Source organism: Dasypus novemcinctus, chromosome 5 (genome assembly GCF_030445035.2).
Source record: "Dasypus novemcinctus isolate mDasNov1 chromosome 5, mDasNov1.1.hap2, whole genome shotgun sequence".
Taxonomy (NCBI): domain Eukaryota; kingdom Metazoa; phylum Chordata; class Mammalia; order Cingulata; family Dasypodidae; genus Dasypus; species Dasypus novemcinctus.
Genome location: NC_080677.1, coordinates 153,450,627 through 153,474,826, shown reverse-complemented (window position 1 = coordinate 153,474,826; position 24,200 = coordinate 153,450,627). Strand labels below are relative to the sequence as shown.

At 38.2% G+C, this 24,200-nt stretch overlaps 2 non-coding genes across 2 annotated transcripts; both read right to left on the bottom strand.

The window, feature by feature from the left end:
- Positions 1–10,060: 10,060 nt before the first annotated feature.
- On the bottom strand, positions 10,061–10,224 carry LOC111762606 (U1 spliceosomal RNA). Its single transcript, XR_002795686.1, has one exon. It is a non-coding gene; the product is annotated as a U1 spliceosomal RNA (small nuclear RNA).
- A 13,873-nt stretch (positions 10,225–24,097) lies between these two features.
- Positions 24,098–24,200, bottom strand: LOC111762607 (U6 spliceosomal RNA). The gene has a single exon (XR_002795687.1). It is a non-coding gene; the product is annotated as a U6 spliceosomal RNA (small nuclear RNA).

The window sequence follows — 24,200 nt, the reverse complement described above, 5'->3', positions numbered from 1 at the left end:
TAACTTAAACATGCCCAGGTACAGACCAGATTATAAACAAAATCCAATAGCTATTTTTGGAATTCGTAACCATATCAAACTGCTACACTGTACCCTCTGAATTCCAAAAAAGTCTTTACAATACTTGAAAAAACCTTAAATCATTGACAATGCAAGTACTAAATCCTATCACAATCGATTTAAAGAAAGACAATTTGTCTTGGGACAAAGTCTTGTCTGCTATAGACCTCTGAAACTTACAAAACAATTTATCTGTTTCCAGTACACAAAAGGACAGACAAAGGATAAACATTTTCATTACAATAAGGAGAAATTGGGAGGGAAACACGAGATATGGGTCCTCTACAGTTCAGTAAAGCTGCAGGGCATCCTCCCTTTGATTTCAGTCTAAGAGTCATTCTTAAGATGAAGCTTTCTTCCTTGTTCCATTATGATGATGATTGTATATGTACACAAAATGAATTTTTTTTGTCTTCTTCCCCAAACTTTTCCATTATCACATAATAAGTTGTATCTTTTTCATGTCATAATATTTGAGGATGTCAAGTTTGAGAGTGAATATTACCCAAGAACTTGTACTCCATTCTGTATGGAATTAGTGTGTTTCCGGTTGTGTGCAGGAAAGTTGACCATTGTTAGGGATATATATATATATATATATATGCATGTCTATTACTGCTTTTATTTGGAGACTAAGTATGGTTTAAGGTAGTGTGTATGGTTGCTGAGTTGACAAGGGGTGGACTGTGATGGTTGGGTATTGTGTCACTTCAGCCAGGTAATTGTGCCCAATTGTTTGGTCAAGCAAGCACTGGGCTAAATGTAATAATACCAGGGATTTATGGACTTTAGTCGCCATTGACTTTACTGCAGTAGTAAATCATAGATAGCTGATTACAATTGCATCAATCAGGGAGATTGCCATCAGCAATGAGTGATGCTTTATCCAATTAGCTGAATGCCCTAAAAGGGGAAGCTATTCCAGCATTGAGAGAGAATTTCCCAGCTTGTCTTTGGATAACCAGAGTCTCCCGGAACTCATCAAGAGCCTTCATTGGACTTTCATTGGAGCCCCTGGTTGCAGCCTGCCTGTGGAACCTGGACTTGTGCATCCCCAGGGTCATGTGAGAGACTTACAAAATCACGTACTATTGACAGATGTCTCTTGTTGATTCTGTTTCTCTAGAGAACTCTGACTAATACAGCTGGCTTGTAGAGCATGTCACAAAAAGAAGATGCAATATAATTAAGGATCTATAAATTGGAGCATGAAAACACAGAGAAGGTATGGATTAGCACAAAAGGCAAGAGAAAGTAGTTGATATTACTATATACTATATTATAGCCTGCCAGGACAGATGCAAGATATGGTTGTTGGATTCCTAAGTGGATTCCAAATCTAGCACAGATGTATCATGTGATAGTGAGAAGTACGTGGGCTTTAGAAACACATAAGCAGGTTCTAGTTCAAGCAGCATGGTCTCAGGACAATTGCTGAAACTTTCCAAGACTCAGTTTAATTATCTGTAAAATGGGACTCTTAAAATCTGTGGTTGAGAAGTCTTTAGTCAGAAGTGAAATAAACTGATAGAGGCTACCTACTTTATTACATAGTGTGGAATCAAATCCACTTTGCTTAGCTCTTCTATACTTTGTTCTGAAGGATAAGACAGAACCCTCTCAAATCGCATTTTTAAAATCTATTAACAGGAACTCTTGCATTTGCTGTGGAATGAATTACCATCACCTTTCTCCTAGTTTACACATAGGTTTAAAAATTTCTTTTTGATATTCTTATTACAACACAGATGCCCCCAAATCTCAAAAGCCTGTGTTTACAAAATAAGATCTCATTCGTTTTATATTCAAAATATAATGACTTTGAACTCCTGTACAACTAGGTTAGCAAGGTCTGGTCTTTCTCTCATATCACATAGAGAGTGTTGCTTTTAGTTTAGTTTTTTTTTTTTTAAATATCTTTTCTATTTTTACCTGCTTTTCTTGTTCTTCTTTTTCTCCTTGTACTGCAAGACCACCCCAGCTTTACAGTCTGGTGTATAGCTTGATGCACTTTTCTCCATATTTATATATTTATAAGCATATTTATACACATACATAGTTTTGTTTCATTTATTCTAGAGATGGACCATACCTCTGTGCATATTACTCTTCTCACTCAGTACTATTGCCTAGAAATCTTCAGCACTGACTAATTTCACTCATTCTGACCTTGACAAGCAAACCAAACCAAACCAAACCAAAACAAAACAAAACTCTAGTTCCATGTTTCCACAGAACAATTCTAAGAACAATTGGGGGAAATATAACTAAAGGACTCCTTCGTGTAATTTTTCCAAAACAAAGGAAATCTGTTCCAAGAGATAATTGATGTTGCTCCTGCTTGTGGCAGAAGCCCTTTAGCAACTTTTAAGTGAAGCTTCTGCAGACACAAAGTAAAACAGAACAAAAATAGAGTCCTGCTTTTACCAGGCACCTTGTAACAGAATAGACTGGTTTGGGGAAAGTAGAATATTAGGAGTGCTGAGATTGATGTGGCTTTTTTCAATGCTTATAAGTGGGCAATGTCTGCCATTACATGCCAAAGATTCACAAGAAAATTCTTGCTGTAGCAGCAATAGACCAAAATCTGCAGAATAAAACTTACTTGCATAAATGTTGGATTGTGCCTTTAGGCCAGCAGTCAATTCTGTAAATTTTACTAGCATAGAAAGGGGAGAACTGGCAGTAGAAGTCAATGTGAAAGATGGTTAGACAATTTTAGTAAACTTTGAGTTTAACATTAATGAGCAAATAGTATGAAGTAATGAAATCTTGGGCTCTATTAATAGAATGTACTGTTTAGATCCTAGAAGTAACAGACTCTAGAAAATTATTCTCAAGGCCAGTCCTGTCTTAAAGTTCAGATGTAGGTTCCACACTTTGAGGGGCACTGGAAAAACTTCCAGGGAGGTTAATTATAGGGGATTGTTATTTTGTTTATAAGGTTCTATTTCTTTTTCTTTTCTTTTTTTTTTTTTAATAAAGGGAAAGTCTGAAGTAAATTCTAAATAGTGTTAACATTTATTCGTTTAAATGAGTAGGTAAAAGGGAGCTTAATAATGCAATGTATACTTCATAATACCCCTAAATATTTTCCCAAATAGATTTTCACTGTCAATCTCTACTTTGCTCTACGCAGTCATACAAAGACCCAGGCTCCTTCCAAATTGTTCCTCCAGCATATACACAACCTTGCTTTTTTCTGTATCCTTGAGCCTGGGTCACAGCCCTGCCTGGTTTCAAGTCAGTGGGAAGAGAAAAACAGGAAAAGGAGGAAACACAACCACTTCTAAGACAAGCCCAGAAGTAGTGGCCATCACTTATGTTCCCCTTCCATTGGTGAGATCCTATGTTCTGACTCCATCGGTGGGAACGTCTTTTCCCATTCTACTGGTGAGAACATTTGCTCTTTCTCTATTGGTGAGTCCCCTGCAATGGGATACCTTTCAGGAAGGAAGACTAGCCTAACCATGTGCCCAGGAAGAAGGTGAGAATGAATTTTAGTTGACAGCTACCAGTTTCCATCACACTAGATAAATAAATGTTTTATGTGCTGGAATATTCTCCCCTTTTCTTCCTCATCAATCTGGGACACTTGCCTCCTTCAAAATTTACCTTAAACCTCATTTCTTACAGTGAACTTTACCTAAATAGGAAGCCGATCCCACTCTGTTTTCTTTAGTTATGTTCCTGATGTGAATTTCATTTTATTCAATAGCCGCAAATCATTCAACCTATACTTATCAACACCTGCTTCATGCCAGCTTCTCTGCTGAGAGGGAGGAATAAAGTAGTAGGCAAATTAGATCCACTTTCTGCCATCACAGACCTTACAGACCATTGGGGGAAGATAGATGTTATCTTACAATTAAATATATGTTATAAATGCTATGAATGAGTAGTACTCTGGAAAAATATCATGAAGGTTCTAGTTTAGACTGTGTATTTGGGGATGACATAGAGAATGTAAATCAAAACTTTACAAACTTAATACTTAAAATCTGGAATTAATCTCCCTTGAACCTCTCTTTTTCTCTATTGTGTCTAAAAGAGGGCAACCAAGCTGAGAAGAGTTCTAGAAATGATGACATAGGTGGGTGTCTCAAAAGAGCCTTTGCCTGGAGCAAGTCTGGAGAGCTGCTGTCATATAGAAGAGGGAATGCATCTGCTTTCTTCCCAAGCGAAAAACTAGGAACAATTTGACGAAGTTAAAGGGAAGAAGATTTTGATCAATTAAAAAAAGAAAACAAGCCAACTCTAACAGTCCATCAAACAGAGCATACAACTGACTACCTCATGAGCTGGTATCTGTTCCCAGAGCTATTTAATCACAGGTGGGACAACCCCTTTGTCTAGCCCATTGGGGAAGAAATTCCTGAAGAGGCTGGAAGTACCTACATAATTGCTTTAACCTTTTCTAAGGTTTTTATGATTTTCCTTCAGGCATTATATATCAAAGAGCAAAAACTTTATAACTGTACATGTGTAGTAAGAAAACATTGAACAACAAAATCTTCTCACTGATATGTTTAAACGTTGATCATTCAGGGGAGTGGATGAGGCTCAAATGGTTGAGTGCCTGCTTCCCACATAGAAGGTCCCAGGTTCGGTTCCCAATGCCTCCTAGGAAAGCCAAAAAAACAAACAACAAGCAAAACAAATGAAAAAACCAACTCAGGGGAGCCGATGTGGCTCAGTGGTTGTGCGCTGGCTTCCCACATACAAGGTCCTAGGTTCAATCCCTGGCCCCTGATACCTGAAAAAAAAAAAGATCATTCAGTTAATGATTTAGAAAGAGATATGTCATAGTTTAAAAAAAAAAACCAATCAATTTTATTGATACATATTAATAAAGCATACAATCTATCCAAAATGTAATGGATATTTGGTATGGTCACATAGTTGTGCATTCATCAATTCAACCATTATTAGAGGAATAGTTTTGAAATACTAAATAAGTACCAGAGAATGGTGTACAATCTTTTAGTACCTGTTAGGTATTACATCCTCATCTACTCTGGATGCTTTAGGCAGAAATCTAAAGGATTGATTGTGAAGGCTTGCATCATTTGCCTTCAGACTGACATTTTTATTAACGGTGTCTGGCTTTTCATTCCTTTTAGTAATGTGGAAAGTAAACGTGATTGGCAGAGAATGTGTAATCAAGCCAGAGCATACTATTAATAAGAAAATATATACTTACATATAAGCAGCTAATGAGCTAAAATTTGTTCTTGGCAGGGTGTGTCTATGTAAAGTGTATTTTCAGAGGTAATTTTGCCAGGTATAGTAGATTATATTATTGCTCAGAAAGTATTTACTTTCCTTCCCGTTTCTCTGCCCCATTGTCTTCCTATCCTACTGACAGTGGACTTGATCAAGCATCTTCCATTGGCCAAAGTAATACTGTGGAAGCAACAATGTGCTAGTTCCCAGTAGAGGCTTTAAGCGATGTTATGGTTTCTGTTTTTCCCCTTGGGCTATTACCATCCACCATGTGTGGGGACATCATTGAGCTTTGGTCTGAGTTTTAGAATGAGAAGACATGTGAATGCACCTGACCCCAACCTGTAGCCTGGAGTCAAATCAGATTCAACTTGAACCAGAGCTGATCCACAAAACTGAGAGTGAAAAATCAGTACTTATGATTGTAAACCACTGGGATTTGGGGGTTGTCTGTGATGCAGCACTATAGCAAAATCTGTCTAACCTAACATTTCCCCAAACTTAATGGTATCTTTTTGAATACACTTTTATTCATGGAAACAGAAGGCTTGCTCCAGTTGCTAATCCATCCTTAGAATTATTTTCATATGTGACTTACAAAATGCGATGGATATCTTATGCTTGGCCCTCCGAGTGCACTCTGCCCTTTTCCACCAGTGGGGAGTACTGGCAGGAGATCCGAGGGAAGGAGAGAGGACAGTGAGGGTGGGATATTTAATTTCTGGGCTCTCTCCCAGTGGGAAGCATTCCTTGGCTTCCCACTTTGAGGGTGGGACACAGTACCAGCCCAGCTGCCCTGTCTCCCTCTGAATTTCAGGAATAGCTGCCTCCCTTGTTCTCTCTTTGCAGGTGCTGAGATGACTACCCCCAAAGTACTGCACTACCCTGTGGTTTCCTTATACTGTGCCCCTACTTTGGTAAATAGCCCCTTCATTAGACTTTCTTTAAATTATCCAGTTTGAGTGTACCATCTGTTTCCTGCTGTGACCTTGACTAATACGGAGCCCTTGATTAAAATTTTTAAAAAGTATTAAGTGGCAGAAATGTAACTTAATCTGGTATTCTTCATATCAAAAAACAGTTTACACACACATATGTGAAAAATGTACACAGCTGCCACTCTTCTTTTCCTCCCAGAAGGCTCATTTTTTGCATATTCACCACGTGAGTCTTTTATCCAGGGCACCGTTACCTTTCAGATACCTTGATAGTACTTCGTTGCAAAATTTCATGCTAATTAAGGTAAGAAATCCCCAAAATTTATCCCTATAGTTTTCTCCATAAATGTTAGATGAATTTAGTTTTAAAATATCTTCTTGGGTTTCAGTAAAATTAGAGGGAAAACTGAAAACAGGGTGGGTGTGGGGGAGTGGAAGAATATTTCTGGCCTTAATTCTCCAAAATTTTTTCAAATGACCTTCTTATTGTTCAGTGATAGGCAACCAATTATTTCCCTCTTCTGCTAATCAGGGGCCTTTGGGCAACATAATTATCTTTTCTATACCCAAATGTTTTCACTTTCAAAATCAGGTTTATTGTGAGGATCAAATAAAATAATGTGAGAAAGAATCTAGCACAATGATGAGTGTATATTGGAACTCAGGAAATGCCTGCTTACTTTATTCTTCCTCTAACAGTAAGCTTAGAAATGTTACAGCTCACATATTTTTACTTTTAAGGCTTATTCAGGTCTTCTGGAAGTGCTTTTCAAAAAGCCTGGTTACTGGTTGGACTTACTTTGAAAACAACAACAGAAGTTATTATTTAGAGCAGTTTTTCGTTTACAGAAAAATTATGCAGAAAGTACAGAGTTCCCATCTACTCCCCCTCATCCCTGCACAGATGTACCCTATTATTATTCTTTTTTTAAGATTTATTTATTTATTTATTTTTATTTATTTCTCTCCCCTTTCCTCCACCCCCGCCGGTTGTCTGCTCTCTGTGTCCATTTGCTGTGTGTTCTTCTGTGTCCACTTGCATTCTCATCAGTGGCACCAGGAAACTGCGTCTCTTTTTTGTTGTGTCATCTTGTTGTGTCAGCTCTCCGTGTGTGTGGCACCACTCTGGGGCAGGCTGCGCTTCTTTTATGCTGGGCTGCTCTTTCTTATGGGGCACACTCCTTGCGGGGTGCACTCCTTGCGCGTGGGGCTCCCCTATGCGCGGGACACCCCTGCGTGGCACGGCACTCCTTGCGTGCTTCAGCGCTGCACGTTGGCCAGCTCATCACATGGGTCAAGAGGCCCTGGGTTTGAATCCTGGACCTCCCATGTGGTAGGCAGATGCTCTATCAGGTGGGCCAAATCTGCTTCCGTGTACCCTATTATTAACATCCTGCTTTAGTGTGGTCCGTTTGTTACGAATGATTGCCAATAGTGATACATTATTATTAACTGAAATCCATAGTTGACAATAGGGTTCACTCTGTTTCATGAAATTCTATGGATTTTGACAAAGGCATAGGGTCATGTATTCTCCATGACAGTTATATAGAATAATTCCAATCCCCTAAAAATCCCTCATGCTCCACCTCTTCCCTCCTGTCCCCCCACCCCCACCTCTGGCAGCCCCGGGCTTTTTTACTGTCTCTATAGTTTTGCCTTTTCCAGTATCTCATATGGTTGGAATCATACGGTATGCAGCCTTCCATACCATGTGGACTGACTGCTAAAAATGAACTTTCCTTAGATGGGCTTGTCAAAATTCCTAGATTTTCCTACATTTCTCCATGGGCTGAAAGAGAGTGATACCCCCTAACACCCCTTATTATTACTGCAAAACTGTCAAAAAGCAAAATATGTGCCCCACAAAGCAGCCTGCAGTCACTTTTGTCGCTTCTTATAAACGTCCCAGTTTGTTTGGGACTTGTCAAGCGGGAAGGTTTGTTATCCTGAGGCAGCCGCCTCCACAGGTGCCTCTGTCAGCGCTCTTGTTCAGAACTGGATTAAGGAGTCTCATGAACAGGAAGGAATACCGGGAAGAGCTTATTTCAAACATTGTGTCGACTGTTGCCCATTCCTGAGCAGCTTTAATTTTAAATGCTCTTCTCCCTCAAGCCATTTCTCCTGTTACTGGAGTCTTTTCTGGGCTCCACTTCAAGCCTTGCTTTCTGTGTTCTTTCCCTCTTTGGAACATACAGCCTCTCAGAGTTCCTGGAACTCTTTCGACTGTGGTGATTTGGGTCTCCTCCAAGACCTTCGCTGAATGCACATGGACGCTGACTTCCCCAGAGCTGGCCCCTTGAAAAGAGAAGGCAGTCTTGGCTACGCTCTCAGACTCAGCCTAAAGCAAATTCACCCCTTCCTCGCTGCCAGGCCTATATCTTTTCTCCCTCTGGTTTATAGGGGTGGGGAAAAAATGATCCAGCCCTGGGGAATTCCCCAAGTGGGACCACTATTTCTTGTGGAAATATACTGGATGGCTCTTACCACAGCTTCCCTAAGTAACATTTGCCAAGTTGTTTGTTTGTTTTAATATTAATGACTTTCAAGTCTGGCTCTCAGCTATATTCCCACTTTCTGTTTTCTTTTAATTCATTTGTCTTTTAGGCCTGAACTCCTTAAGTCTTTTGGGCACAAAAGGTATTTTCCTCATCTGGCATAATTTATCCAAACCCCCTCTACCATTCCATAGCCGTCTAGTTCTTTAAAATCCAGTTAAAACCCACCTATTTCAGGGGACTTTTCGTATGTAGTGATCTCCTATTCACAAGGAGATGCATTTTAGTTTACTCAAAGTATGTATTCCTAAAATGTTTGCAAATTACTTTATAGAATCAATATTTTAACGCAAAGGCAAATTCTTTACATAAAGAATGCTAGTGAGGAACTCTATAATGGGAATAATTCCCCTTTTAATTGCTCTGTTATATAGGAATGTATACACATACATGTGTCTAGATGTCAAATGTATATGTTTATGTGCATATATATGGTAAAGTTAATTCTAACAAATTAATTAGTAGTACTTATGTTTGCTACTCTTGATATATACTGCTTTGTAAATATTCTGGTTGTGATATGTGGGTGAGGGCAAGGATGCTATTACTGTTTTTACATTTTTAAAGAGCATCTGGCACAGTGCTCAGGCTATAGGGATACCTAATTCTACACATTTTTAATTAATGATTGTTTTTACTTTGATTTCTGTTTGTGAAATTGGGGATTAGAGGTTTACTTTTTATTTGTTTTTAAAACATCTTTATTGCAGTATAACTGATATATAATAAACTGCCATAAAGTATATATTTTGATAGGTTTTGATGTATATATATATAGATGTACATATCAATTGTATATCCATGAACTCATCACCACAATTAAGATAATAAATATATCATCACCCCAAAAGTTTCCTGCACCCTGATAATTTTAGACTCCTTAGTCTCCTCCCTACTCTTCTCCCATCCTAGGCAACTACTGATCTGCTTTCTGTAACTGCAGACTAGTTAGCATTTTCTAGAATTTTATATAAATGTAGTCATGCAGTATGTGCTATCTTTAGTTTGGCTTGTTTCACATAGCATTTAGAAGTAAAGTTGCTATGAATACTGATGTACAAGCCCTTGCATGGCCATAGGCTTTCATTTCTCTTGGTTATGTACCTAGGAGTGGAACGACCGAATCATATGGTACATGTATTTAACTTTCAAAAGAAACTATTAAAAACTGGTTACACCATTTTACTTCTTCACTGAGTACATATGAGTGTTTCAGCTATCTCACATCCCACGTTCTTACCCACACTTGGTATAGATAGCCTGTTTTTTTTTTTTAAGCAGGGGAGAGTGCGAATGCAGTCCCCCATTACCAAAACTTATGCGGTTGAGTTTCCCACATTTGGGGAAATCACAGAGGTCAGCACATCCAGAGTGCAATGGACAAGCCTCGCCCTGGGAAAACCACCTTCCTGATCATGATACCTCCCCTGCCAGGTAAGTACAGTCAGTCTTTTTAACTTAAGATATTCTAAATGGTGAGATACCACTGCATCTCATTGTGGTTTTAATTTGCATCTCCTTAATGACTGATGATGTTGAGCAACTACTTACTTGCCATGCATATAGTTAATTCTTATTATTCATGGATTCTGTATTTGTAAATCCACATATTTGCTAAAATTTATTTGCAACCCCAAATCAATATTCCTGGTGCTTTCGTGGTCACTTGTAGATATGTGTGGACCAGTGAAAAATTTGAATTGCCTTATGCACACATTCCCAGCTGAGATGGAACAAGGTAACACTCTTCCTTCTTGTTTCAGCCCTCATACTGTAAACAAGTGTCCTTTCTGTGGTCTATTTAATAATACATATTTTTGCGTTTTTGTCAATTTTGCTATTTAAATTGGCCCCCAAGTGTAGTGCTGAAGTGATGTCTAGTGTTCCTAAGAATGAGGAGGTGTGATGTCCTTTATGGAGAAAATATGACTATTGGATAATTTGTCAGTCATGCATCATAGTGCTGTTGCTGTGAGTTCAATATTAATGGATCAACAATATATATTAAATAAGATGTCTTTAAACGGAAACACTCATAAAATAAGTTTATATATTGATATGTTGATGAGGCTTGCGGGAACCTAACCCTATATTTCTCCTAGGAGCAATGGGTCAATATTTGTTAATTCAGTGTCTGCAGCAACTTTATAGAAGTAGATATTTATATATCTACTGTGAATAAAGAGAATCAACTGTATTTTTGGTGAAGTGTGTTCAAATATTTTGCCTGCTTTTTTTTGGTAGATTGTTTTCTTATCTGAGTTTTGAGAGTTCTTTATATATTCTGGATACAAGTCCATTATCAGGCATATAATTTGCAAATATTTTCTTAGTCTGTGGATTGTCTTTTCATTTTTTTCACCAGTATCTTTCCAAAAGCAAAAGGTCAACATTTTGATTGAGTTCAGTTGACTAAATATTATTGAGCTTTGCTCTGGGATGTATTTAAGTAACTTTGACACAGTGTGATCCTTTTGCATCTTGTTTCTAAGCTTTTCTTTTGATAGGACAAGAGCAATATTGCTCTAAGACTAATTTTTTTTATTGAACATTTTTATTGAAGTATATCATTCATACATGAACATACATAATAAGTGTACAGTAAAAGTGTGAACTTACTAAACAAACACCCATATCATCATACAGGGCTCCCATATGTCACCCCACCTCCAAAACCTTGCATTGTTGTTAACTATTTGTTACCAACTATGAAAAAGCATTGTCAAAACATTACTACTAAGTATAGCCAATGTTTAAGTGTGCCAAAGGGGTGCTGATGCAAAGTACCAGAAATATGTTGGCTTTTATAAAGGGTATTTATTTGGGGTAAAAGCTTATAGTTACAAGACCATGACGTGGCAACATCGAGGTATAGGCAGACATGCTTTCTCACCAAAGTCATTACTGTTGATTCTGGCATGTTGCCATCATGGTGAAACAAGATGGCCACCAGTCTCTGCCGAGGTTTTGACTTTTCCCTTCAGGCTCCCTGTCTCCTCTAAAGCTTCTCTGTAGGCCCAGTCTTTTGGGGCTTCATGCTTAAGCAATCCAGTAGTTCTCTCTCTTGGCATAGGGCTTCTCTCTTTGCAGCTCAGCTGTGGGCAAAACTGGAGTTTTTTCTCTCACATGACAGAATCAAACATGGCAGTTCCCTTTTATTCACTGTGTCTGTCTGCATGAGTCCATTTATATCAGAACAGCAAGGGAGTATGGACTCAACCGGAATCATGCCTCACTGAGTGTAATGAAAAACCCTAACACAATTTTATCTTATTTTTGGTATATTTTTTTCCTCCAACCCACCCAACGGTTAACACCCTGTGTTAGTATTATATATTTGTTATTGTTCATATTTGTTGTTAACCACTGTTGCCCTAGGACTCATTTTACCCCTTTACTGAGGCAAACCCTTTTGAATACTTTACTCAATGCTCCATGAAATATGAAGTTTTCCACTCTCACCCTATTCCTAGCCCTGTGTGAGCTGTGGAAGTCTTTTTTACTCATATAATAAACATTATAGAGAAGTTTTAGATTGCATAAAAGTTACATTGAAAGTATAGGGGATTCCCATATACCTTGTCCTCTCCCCCTCTCCCAATTTTCCCTATTAATAACATCTTACATTACTGTGGTACATTTGCTATACTTGAACAAATATTGAAACATTGCTACTAACCAAGGTCTATAGTTTACATTATGGTTTACACTTTTGACTGTACAGTTTTATAGGATTTGTCAAAGTGTATAATGCCCTGTATCCATCATTACAATATCATGTAGAACAATGTCAATGCCCTAAAAATGTCCACCTTTTCTTTCCTCCCTTCCCTTTTCTTTCCTCCCTCTCCCTACAGAACCTCTGATGACCACAATCTTTATATCAGTGATACAAGTTCTTCCATTAGGACAATCATAATAAGTCTACTTTGGTCCATGGTTGTATTCCCCCCTTATGTTTTTTCATTCCTCAATCTTGAGGATTTTGGCATGATGATGTCTACTCTGCTTTAGACAGAGAGGGGGTTATATCATATGGGGCAGATGAAAGGAAACATTTTGCTTGTAGTAATAGACACTCCTTGTTTTTTTTTGGGGGGGGGGAAGAGGGGTTGTCCATCATCATCAATTTGCTAGTTGTCTTGGGTGAGTTCAATGTACTGGAGAGTAGGTGTTTGCCTTAACTCTGCTGAGATTCAGGGCTCAACTGGTATGTGAACAGATCAAAAATTTAAGTCTCTGGGACATATGTTTAACAGGTATAGTGCTAATTGTAGATTCAAATAAAAGAGGTAGAAGAATCATGCATTGGAAAATTATAAATGAGCCAAACCCTATACTTTTGGGAAACAGGTTATCATATATTTCAAGGTAAGGCCCACCAATGGAGTGCTGATGTCATGGGGTTGTGTGCATTACCTATAGTGTCCATATTTCTCTAGTGCCTTCTGGAGCATCCTTGTTTCAGTTTTGTATACTGTGGCAGTTAGTGAGATCTGCCTGAGATGTGCATAAACATAGCTTCTGAAATGCCCTCCCGACTCACTTTGAAATCTCTTAGCCATAGAAATTCTTTGTATTTAATGTTTCCCCCTTTTGTCCAAGGTCTTTTTCCAAATGCATCATTGATTGGTGTAGGGTATTAATCCCTTGGTGCCAGGGAGGCTCATCCCAGGAATTATGTCCCACATTTGGTGGGGGGTGGGGGGTGGTGGTGGCAGTAATGAGTTTATTTGCTGAATTGGGCTTAAAGAGAAGCCACATTTAAGCAACAAGGAGATTTTCAGGAGGTAACTCTTAAGCAATAGTTATTACTAGGCTAAGTTTCGACTTTACAAGAATAGGGTTCATAAGTACAAGCATTAATATCTTAGGCTTGGCACATTGGTCTGTTTTCCTTTTATTAGGCCCTGCCAATATACTCTAGAGATTCTTGCCACACTATAAGAGACAGTAGCTGGATTCCCCAGGATGGGAAGTTTAATATTTTGTTGGTTATTATGTGGGTCTGCACCCACTGAGATAATACCGTATAACAACTTGAACACATTCATATTCTATATGCCCCAGGTGTACCCTTCCCCACTCCCCTCATCACCAACACCCTGCACCAGTGACCTTTCCCTGCTGTAGATATCAAAAGAACATACCCACAATTGTATTCTCAACCACAGTTCATATCCTTCTCAGAGTTCACCTGTTCTTTACTCCAGCCCTCCCCCAGCTTCATGGATGGCTCAACCCATCCCCCAACACTCTCAAACTCACACTCCACCACCATCAACTCCACTCAAACTGCTGCATCCCCATCTCCCCTCTTCACTGCCAGACTGCCACCCTCTACTTTATCAAAGATTCTACTCAGATTGAGCATCAGCTCACCAGGGAGTCTTCACTCTAATCCTTTCATGTGGTTCTTTCCTTGACCTTACACACATATGCTTATGTGCTTATCATGATTCAGCTGAACACTTGGGGTGGGCATTCCTCTCCGCAGTCCTCTCCTTTGCAGCTCCCTCTTTGTACTCTGGTCTGCAAACTCTAGCCACATTGGCTTCCTCAGTTGCCCAGTTTATCTCAACTCAGGGAGACCGAAGAGTCCTGCTTGGGTTCCCCGTCCTTGCATGTAACCTGGAAACTATCCCCAGGATGCAAACTGGGGCAATAGGGTTTATCTCATCTGTTTCCTCTCTGGGGTATCACGGTCTTTTTTGTCTGATGCCCCATGTCTTATGGCATTGCATATGTTTTTTTTTTTTGAAGATATATTTTTATTTCTTTCTTTCTCTTCCCTTCCCCCCCCACCCCGGTTGTCTGTTCTCTGTGTCTATTTGCTGCGTCTTCTTTGTCCACTTCTGTTGTTGTCAGCAGCATGGGAATCTGTGTTTCTTTTTGTTGCATCATCTTGTTGTGTCAGCTCTCCGTGTGTGCGGCACCATTCCTGGGAAGGCTGCACTTTTTTTTGTGCTGGGTGGCTCTCCTTGCGGGGCGCACTCCTTGCGCGTGGGGCTCCCCTACGTGGGGACACCCCTGTGTGGATGGCACTCCTTGTGTGCATCAGCACTGCGCATGGGCCAGCTCCACACGGGTCAAGGAGGCCCGGGGTTGAACCGCAGACCGCCCATGTGGTAGACGTACACCCTAACCACTGGGCCAAGTCCGCCGCCCTGCATATGTTTTTGCTATTATTTTAATTTCTTTCAGAGAGGATGGTAAATCTTATCCTGTTATTCCCTCTTGGTCAGAATCAGAAGTCTAAGGGATTTATCTTTAATAGTATTTTTAATTATCTATCACTCATCAATGAATCTTCCCTTATTTACTGGTTAATTCCTTGATTCATTTATTGTGTTACTGATTATTTCATTTATTCATTCAATATTTAGGAGTCCCCACAAAGTTCCCAACACTGTGTCAAGGGCAGACATTGTGCCATGCCACTCAAGCAGGGTCCCTGTTTTTGAGACACTTGTGCTACTAGAGGATACAGAAAAATTAACAAATAATTTCAGTATGGTGTGTTTAGTAGCAGAATAGATATACAAAGTAAAATAACAGATTACAATGTGGGAGGTGTAATCAATTTTATCTAATGAGTTGAGAAGGAGGACTTCAGGGAGGAGATAACATATGTGGGGTCTTAAAAAATTTGTTTGGAGGACCAGAGAATGGGAAGTTGGCCAGAGAGAATGATATATGTATAAAAGAGGTATGAAACAGCATGGCTGAAGACCTCCAAAAAGTTAGAATGGCTGAAATATAAGCTTGGAGGCAGAGACCTTGGAAAATAAAGTCTCACAAGTGTTTAGGGACAGGTAATGAAGTTCTGCATTGTGCAATATGCTTGGGTTTGATCACCTTTGCAATGGGATGACAAGGATAGTTTTAAACAGGGGGAAGAAACATTATCAGATTCTCCTTTCCTCTGGAGGAAGTATATAAGATGGAGGGAGAGGGGGCATGTTTGTGTATGTGGGGATCATTGAAATGGAGGAAGTAGTTAGACAAGTTAGAAGGCTTTTTGTTATAAAGGATGTCAGATATGATCCTTGTCTGAGCTAAAGAAATCACAGTGGGGCTATATATTGAGCTTCCTTTTTGAAGAATTTTTGGACTACAGAGAAGTTCAACTATGGTGGGGGTGGAGCACTTGTGTGGGGTGTTATTGGTGGGGGGCACATTGTTGGGAGGGAGTTCTCCAGGGCATGTATACAGGTTACATAGAAAGGTTTGGATATTTTCAAAGTGGTTTCAGTTGGAAATGACAACTGAGAGAGTGCTGAGTTCCTGGCATGGGGAGCTCTATCATATTCCCCAATGGAACAGCAACAATTCCCCAAGTGCAGTGGCAAAGACCAACAAAGATGGATGGTCCAACGATGAGTCCTTGATACTGATAGCTCCGATTATGAGCCTGTGTGCCTGAAATATGAACTAGGCCTAGAACTGCGGGGTGCCTAAGAGTTACCTCCTGAGAGCTTCCATGTTGCTCAAATGTGGCCACTCTCTAAGCCAAACTCAGCATGTAGGTGCATTACATTCCCCCCAGTGTGTGACATGACTCCCAGTGATGAACCTCCTTGGTGCTGAGGGATTACTACCAAGCACCAGCTGATAATGTAACTAGAAAAAGACCTTTAATAAAGAGGTCAACTCAGACTGCAGACTATCTCAGCCTAGATATAATGTCAGGTGTTAAAAACTGCTTTTGGACTTTGGATGAAAGGGGAAATGGAAAGGACAAGTGAGTTTATATGACTATGAGTCTCCAGAAAAGAGTTGGGAGGTCATCAGAGGGATGATGCTTATGCACGCTTCAGCAGGGTACAGAGATAGTCAAGGTAGATGGAAACCCAGGTGCTGGTTCTCCTGAGGGCTGCAGCGACCCACAGGTTCTGTGGTCAAGGCAGATGGCTCTGGAGTTCAGGGACATGTCAGTTGGCCCTACCTTGGAGTTTGTGTTCCTGAGTGTGATGGAGTTGGACTCAGATATGACCTTTCTCCACATGCCTCTTCTGTCAACTTTTACCAGACCTGTGGTTGGTGTTTGGGTTGGTGTATACTCAGGAGACCTGAATCTCTGAACTGTCCATGTGACGGCCAGGCCCTGGGTCTCAGCACACTTGCGGCTCCTACCCTCTGGTTTCTTGGGCTTACCCTGGCCAGCTGACAGGGAGGTGAAGAGGGTCAAACACCACACCAGGAAACCAAGAGTTCCTATAGCTGCAAGCAGGAGAATTGCAACCATCCTCCATGTGGAATCTAAGCCCCATCTCGATGTAGAGGGGGACTGGACATAACCATCCAGGGTCCACAGGATGGAGGAATAGATTATGGATTAGAGTGGACTTACTGGTGTTCTGCTGGGGGAACTATTGTGATTAGTAAGGGAAGAAATTGTAGTAGTGATGTGGAGAGGGTGGCCACGGTGGCTGCTGATGGTAGGGGGACGGAAGAAGAGATATGGTGTGGGGGCATTTTCAGGATTTGGAGTTGTCCTAGGTGGTGCTGCAGGGATGGGTGTTGGATGTTGTGCGTCCTGTCATGACCCACTGGGTGAACTGGGGGAGAGTGTGGACTACAATGTGGACCACTGTCCATGTAGAGCAGTGTTGCTCCAGAATGTATTTGCCAGGTGCAGTGGATGTGCTGCAACGATGGAGAAGATTGTGTGGGAGGGGTGGTGTGGGTGGGATGGGGGGTATATGAGGACCTCACATTTTTTTAATGTAAAATTTAAAAGAAAATAAAGAAGGAAAAAAAAAAGAAATCACAGTGGCAATGAAGAAGAGGAAATGAAATGTGGAATTAACAGTACTTGGTAAAGACTAGGTATAGATGAGAAAACGGGAAGATGTAGGCTGATGGCTAGAGTTTGGCTTAATTGACTAGATGGATTAAGCAGGAGGAAGAGCAGATTGCGATTTTATTTTAGAACTACTAAACTGGAGGTAGAAGTCTAGATGCAGATGTCCAATAGGCAATTGTATCTATACACCTGTATTACATAATTGATGGCTGGGATAGAGAGGAATTTGTGATGATCAGAGTCTAGTAAAAGCTGTGGGGAGTACAGGAATGAGATAACTCTAAGGAACTGAATTGAGTGAGAAGGGGGTAGAGAAAAGAATGTTATAAATTTCATTGATATTTAAAGAGTGGAATAAAGAAATGAAATAAACAAAAGCGATTGAGAAGGAGCAGTCTTAGAGGAAGGGGGAGAACGAAGAAAAGCATGTCTTAGTTACCAAGGAAAGAGAAAGCTTTAGGAAGGAAGGAGTAGTAAATAGAAAGTTCAAGCATTATAAGGAGTAAAATATCACCCTTTGGATTTTGCAAATTGGAAGTTACTGGGTGACCTTGGCAATAGAAGTTTTGGTGGAATGGTATGGGTAGACACTAGATTATTGTGAGTTGAAAAGTAAATGGAAGGAAAGGATGTAGAGATGGAGAATGTAGGTCATTCCCTGGATCTACAATATAAACAGTATAAAGAGTATAATGTATTAACCAGAGGAAAACAGAAGTTTGCATGGGAGTGCTATTAATGTAAGAAATTTGCTACAGACAATAACTTAATAGGTAAATTTGAAGTCTCTAGACTTTAGTGTCAGAAACACCTGGGTTGAATCCGTTCTTTGCCACTTACTGGTTATATAACCTTAGGCAAATTCTAAAACCACACCAGGGCTCAGTTTTCTTATTGCAAGATGGGGATGATGATGATAATATCTATCTAATATGCAAGGATGGATCCTGGTTTTGCTGAATCTTGAAGCTTGTATAATGTTCTGGGGCCTTTTAAAGAAAAAGAATATAATACTGTGAGTATAAATTAGATCTAGTTTTTAGGAAATGGCTTGTGTGATTGAGTGCCCTGAAGTTCACATTTCATTAGCCTCCTAGTAGATGTGCCATTGATCATGAAATTTAATCTCAGAGGATTGAGTGTGACAATGAAGTAGAACATAGCCTAATATCTGGAACGTAGATAATGCTTAGTAAATGTTGTTGTGATTATTATTATTTGAACCTGTTTATAGACTGATGGGTAGGACCTGCTGAGAGAAAGAAGTAAAGAAACAAGACAGAAGGATTATTGATGGAACAAAATGTAGGTGGAAATGGAATGTAGGAAAAATAAAGAGATAGGTGAAGCAAATAAGGTTTCATCTCAGGGAATAATAAATTTTCTCTTAGTTTGAAGAAAAGGCAGTTATGAGTATATGCAGATGAAGATAAATTTATAGGTGTATCCAGGGTCTGAAGTCAAGAAATTTAATGCATATTTGGAACTTATTTTTTCTCTGTATTTTTTGTTACACAGGTTATAAATATGTATATATATATATATATATATATATGATTCAAATGTTATAGTAATACTCAAAGTTCATCCTCACCTTTCACCTTTTATTTTTTATTTTTATTTTTTTACCTTTTTTTAAAATTTAAATTATTTATTTATTTATTTTTTTAAATTACATTATGAAAAATATGAGGTCCCATTCAACCCCACCGCCCCCGCCCCCCACTCCCCCCACAGCAACACTCTCTCCCATCATCATGACACATCCATTGCACCTGGTAAGTTCATCTGTGAGTCACCTTTTAAATATCCATATTTTTATGTGTATCCTTTAGGTCCTTTTTTTCTGCATTAATATACACGCATCTACAGAAATGATGTAGTTTTTTTATTTTTTAAAGATTTATTTAATTTTTTTCTACCCTTCCCCCATTGTTTGCACTCACTGTCTGCTCTCTGTGTCTGTTTGTTTGTGGGCTCATCTTCTTTTTAGGAGTCACTGGGAACCGAACCCAGGACCTCCCATGTTGGAGGGAGGTGCCCAATGGTTTGAGCCACCTCTGCTCCCACTTGTGTCTCTCACTGTTTCCTTATTATGTCTCTTCATATGTCTCTTCATTGTGTCATCTCATTGCATCAGCTTGCCACACTAGCCTGTCATGTCAGCTCACTTTCTTGCTTGTCTTCTTAAGGAGGCACCAGTACCAAACCTGGGACATCCCATGTGGTAGGTGAGTGCCCAACTGCTCGAGCCACATCTGCTTCCCTGAATGTAGCTTTTAAAAACAAATGGAACAATAATTTAGGCATAATTATGAGATTTGCTTTCTTTCAATAACACACTTAGGAATTTTTCTATGGTGAACCACGAACTTCTTTTTCTTTTTAAAAATATATTATTTTTTTATAAAGAAGATTGTACAAAATGTTACACACAAAAATATAAGGGATTCCCAGATGCCCCTCTCCCCACACCTCCCACCCTTCCCCACATTAACAACTTCTCTCATTAGTGTAGTATATTCGTTGCCATTGATGAACATATTTGGAATATTGCCACTAAGCATTGTAGTTTACACTCTCTCCCACTCAATTCTGTAGGTTATGGCAGGATATATAATGGCCTGTATCTGTCATTGCAGTGACATTCAGGACAATCCCAAGTCCTGAAAATGCCCCCATAATACGCCTCTTTTTCCCTCTCCCTGCCTTCAGCATCTCCAGTGTCCACTGTCTCTACAACAATGATATAATTTATTCCATTGCTAGAATCACAATAAGTTATCTTATTCTTTGGAGTTGCATATCATTACATAATATTTTAGATGCACTAGAATTTATTAAACTGACTTTCTATTGGTGGACATTTGGATTTTTTTTTTTTTTACAAATTTTTGCTATTACAAACAATGCTGCAATAAAATCCTTGTTCAATTATCTTTTTAAAAAATATTGTTCAATTATCTTTATGTCTGTGTTTAGAAATTTCTGTAGGACAGATTCATGGGTCAAAAATTATTAGTCAAAGAGTTTGCAAAATTTTAACTTTGAAAAAATCCTGTTAAATTGCTTTCCAAAAGTGCTTTGGCAGTTGGTTTTTCTCATGAAGTATGCATGAGAGTGTTCCTTTCCCCAAATCCTTATGGACATTGCATATTATCAATACTTTAAATTTTTGAAAGTTTGATGGGTATGAAATGATTGATATCTCACTCATGTTTTAATTTGCATTTTACAATTGCTAGGGAAAGTGACTATATTTTCTGTTTATTGACAATTCGAATTTCTTCCGTAAATTACATGATAAATGTTCATTTTCTATTGAGTCATCACTTTAGAAACTCTTTATATTCATTGTAAATATGTCTTTTACCTGTCTTTAATTTTTGTTTATGATGTCATGAAATTGATAGAATTTTAAAAATTTCTTATAATGAGGTCTTTCCATCTTCTTGAAAGCTGAGTTTTGAGAGTAATATGGCAAGAATGTCCTCACTCCAAGGATATAAAATTTTTGTATTAATTTTTCTTCTAATATTTTTAAGTTATCTGGCATTTGCTATTTTAATCCATTTAAAAAATTTTACACATGATAAGGTGGGAATACAACTTAATTTATTCCCCAAGTGGTTGTGATATGTCCCCAAACCATTTTTTGAATTGTACCTTCCTTCTCCTGTGATTCAAAAAATTTTACACATGATAAGGTGGGAATACAACTTAATTTATTCCCCAAGTGGTTGTGATATGTCCCCAAACCATTTTTTGAATTGTACCTTCCTTCTCCTGTGATTCAAAAGGCCATGTTTTTACAACTAAAACTTCCTGTGTATACTTTGGTCTATTTCTGGGCTCTCTGTCAGTTTTCATACCTATTTGTTAAAGCTTTTCCCAAATTTGTCTATCTAATGTCACTATATATTTAGCAGGCTTTGCTATCTAGTAAGGCATACCCTTTGGTCACGTTCTCTCTTCTTTATAAATTTTAGAACTGGTCTTCCAAGTTTCAAAACTGTGTGGGATTTTTGATTGTTAGGACACTGATTTTAAAAATTAATTTTAGCAGAATAGGCATATTGGTAATATTGATAACTTCTCTTAACCTAGGTTTTATTATCTATAAAGTAGGATTAATAATAGAACCTACTTCATAGGTTGTTTTAAGGAATACTGTGATGTAATCCACTTAGAATGCCAGACAGAACCTGGCACGTAAAAACTCTCAATAAGTGTTAGTTGTTGTAAATGCCTTCATTCGTAGTAACATAGTATGCCTTTCCTTTTACTTGGGTCTTTCTTTCCCTTTAGTACAAGAAGGTATAGTTTTTGCAGTTTTGGTGTGTGTGTGTGTGCATGTGTGTGTTTTTTTGTATAGAACATTTATGTTATATTTATTTCTAGGCATTTTTCAGTGTAGTCCTATTGTGAATGAGATTTTTTGTTCCCAAGTAATTTTTTCTTTATTATTTATTATGTTTTTATTGAGGTATATATTAGACTTTCCTCTTAAACCACTTTCATACCTTCTCAAAATTAAACACTTTTGCATCTCACAGGACTTTGTCAACAGGGTAAGAACACAGACAACTCAATGGGAGAAAATATTTGGAATTGCATATCCAATAAGGATTTAATATCCATGATATGTAAAGACATGCTACAACTCAACAATAAAATACAAACAACCCAATTTTTAAAAATGGACAAAATACTTGAATAGACATTTGTCCAAAAAAGAAATACAAATGGAAAAAAAAAACATGAAAAAAAATGTTCGACATCACTGGTGATTAGAGAAATGGAAATCAAAGTTACAATGAGATATCATTTCACACCTGTTAGAATGGCCACTATTTAAAAGAGAACTACAAATGTTGGAGAGGATGTGGAGAGATAGGAACACTTATTCACTGTTGGTGAGAATGTAGAGTGGTTCAGCACTGTGGAGCACTGTTTGGCAGTTCCTAAAGAAGTTGAATATAGATTTGCCAAGTGACCCAGCAAAACCACCACTGCCTATATACCCAGAAGAACTGAGAACAGTGACACAGACATCTGCACAATGATGTTCATAGCAGCATTATTCACAACTGCCAAAAGCTGGAAACAACCCAGGTGTCCAACTGATGAATGAATAAATAAACTGTGGCATAGTCATACGATGGAATATTATACAGCTGTAAGAAGAAATGAATTTGTAAAGCATATGACAATATGAACCAACTTGGAGGACATTATGTTGAGTGAATCAAGCCCAACACAAAAGGACAAATACTGTATGAATGTATTACTATGTATTACTATGAACTATTTTTTCTTTTGTTGCTTGTGCTTTGTGTGTAAGACCCAAGAAACAATCACCTATCACAAGGTCTTCAAGATGTTCCCCTACATTTTCTTCTAGTAGTTTTATGGTCCTGGCTTTTGTATTTAGGCCTTTGATCTATTTTGAGTTGATTTTTGTATAGGGATATCCAATTTTCCCAGCACCATTTGTTGAAGAGACTGTTTTATGCTGTTAGCATGGCTTTCTTAGGTTTGTTGAAAACCAGTTGGCAACAGAGATGAGGGTTTAGTTCTGTACTCTCTATTCCATTCCACTTATTCTTTTTTCTATCATTTTGAGTCTGCTGTTGAATGACTCTAATGTGTTTTTTTTCCTTAGTGTATTTTTATTAGCCAATTAAGAAAAACGTATGTATTAAAGCATACAAATTTACCTGAGTAATAAGGAAACATTTTTATCTTCTGTAATATGAATATTTCTTTTGCACAATTGTGGAGATTTAAAAAAATCTGTGAACCTGCTTCATTCTTCCCTTATTAAAATTCAGCTAGTCTCTTCTTCAAGAAATTCACACTTGCCCATAATCATAGAAACAATTGTGATTCTAGATAATTTATAAACATGGTTATTATTTAGGATGAACACATATAGGTCACAGCTGTCAGGAGCTCTAGAGAACTGGTTAGTTTCCCCATCTAGAAGAGTTAAATTTCATTCAACTCCTTATTGATAAGGAATTTTTGCTATACTCTTGTGATTAGTTAAATTTTTAATAGTGCTTATTAGCAATAAAATTAGCAAAGTTTCTGGTTTTGTTAAACTTAACAAGTAGTATTCCAAAATGTTTAATAGTCATTTAGGATTCAGTAGTTTTTCAGTTTTATATCAGATCATAAATATAATTTATTAACATAACAATATATCCATATCAATATATCCATAAAATCAAGCAACCATGATAAAATTATATTTTAAGGGTTTAGAAAAATATTGCATGAAGGAAAGTTGTTTATTATTATGTATGTCTGTTTTGTAAGTTCACAACATTACTATTCACTTATTGTTCATATATGTTCATGTATGTATGATATGCTTCAATAAAATAAAAAAATTATCAACAAGAAAAATAAACAAAAATTGCCCAGAAGCTGCTAAACTAAAAAAAATTGGAATTCATTTTAGAATGAATTACAAAAACAAGTAAAAGAATTTGTGACATAAAAATATGGAACACTTCACAAATTTGTGTGTCACCCTTGCGCAGAGGCCATGCTAATCTTCTCTGTATCATTCCAATTTTAGTATATGTGCTGCCAAAGCAG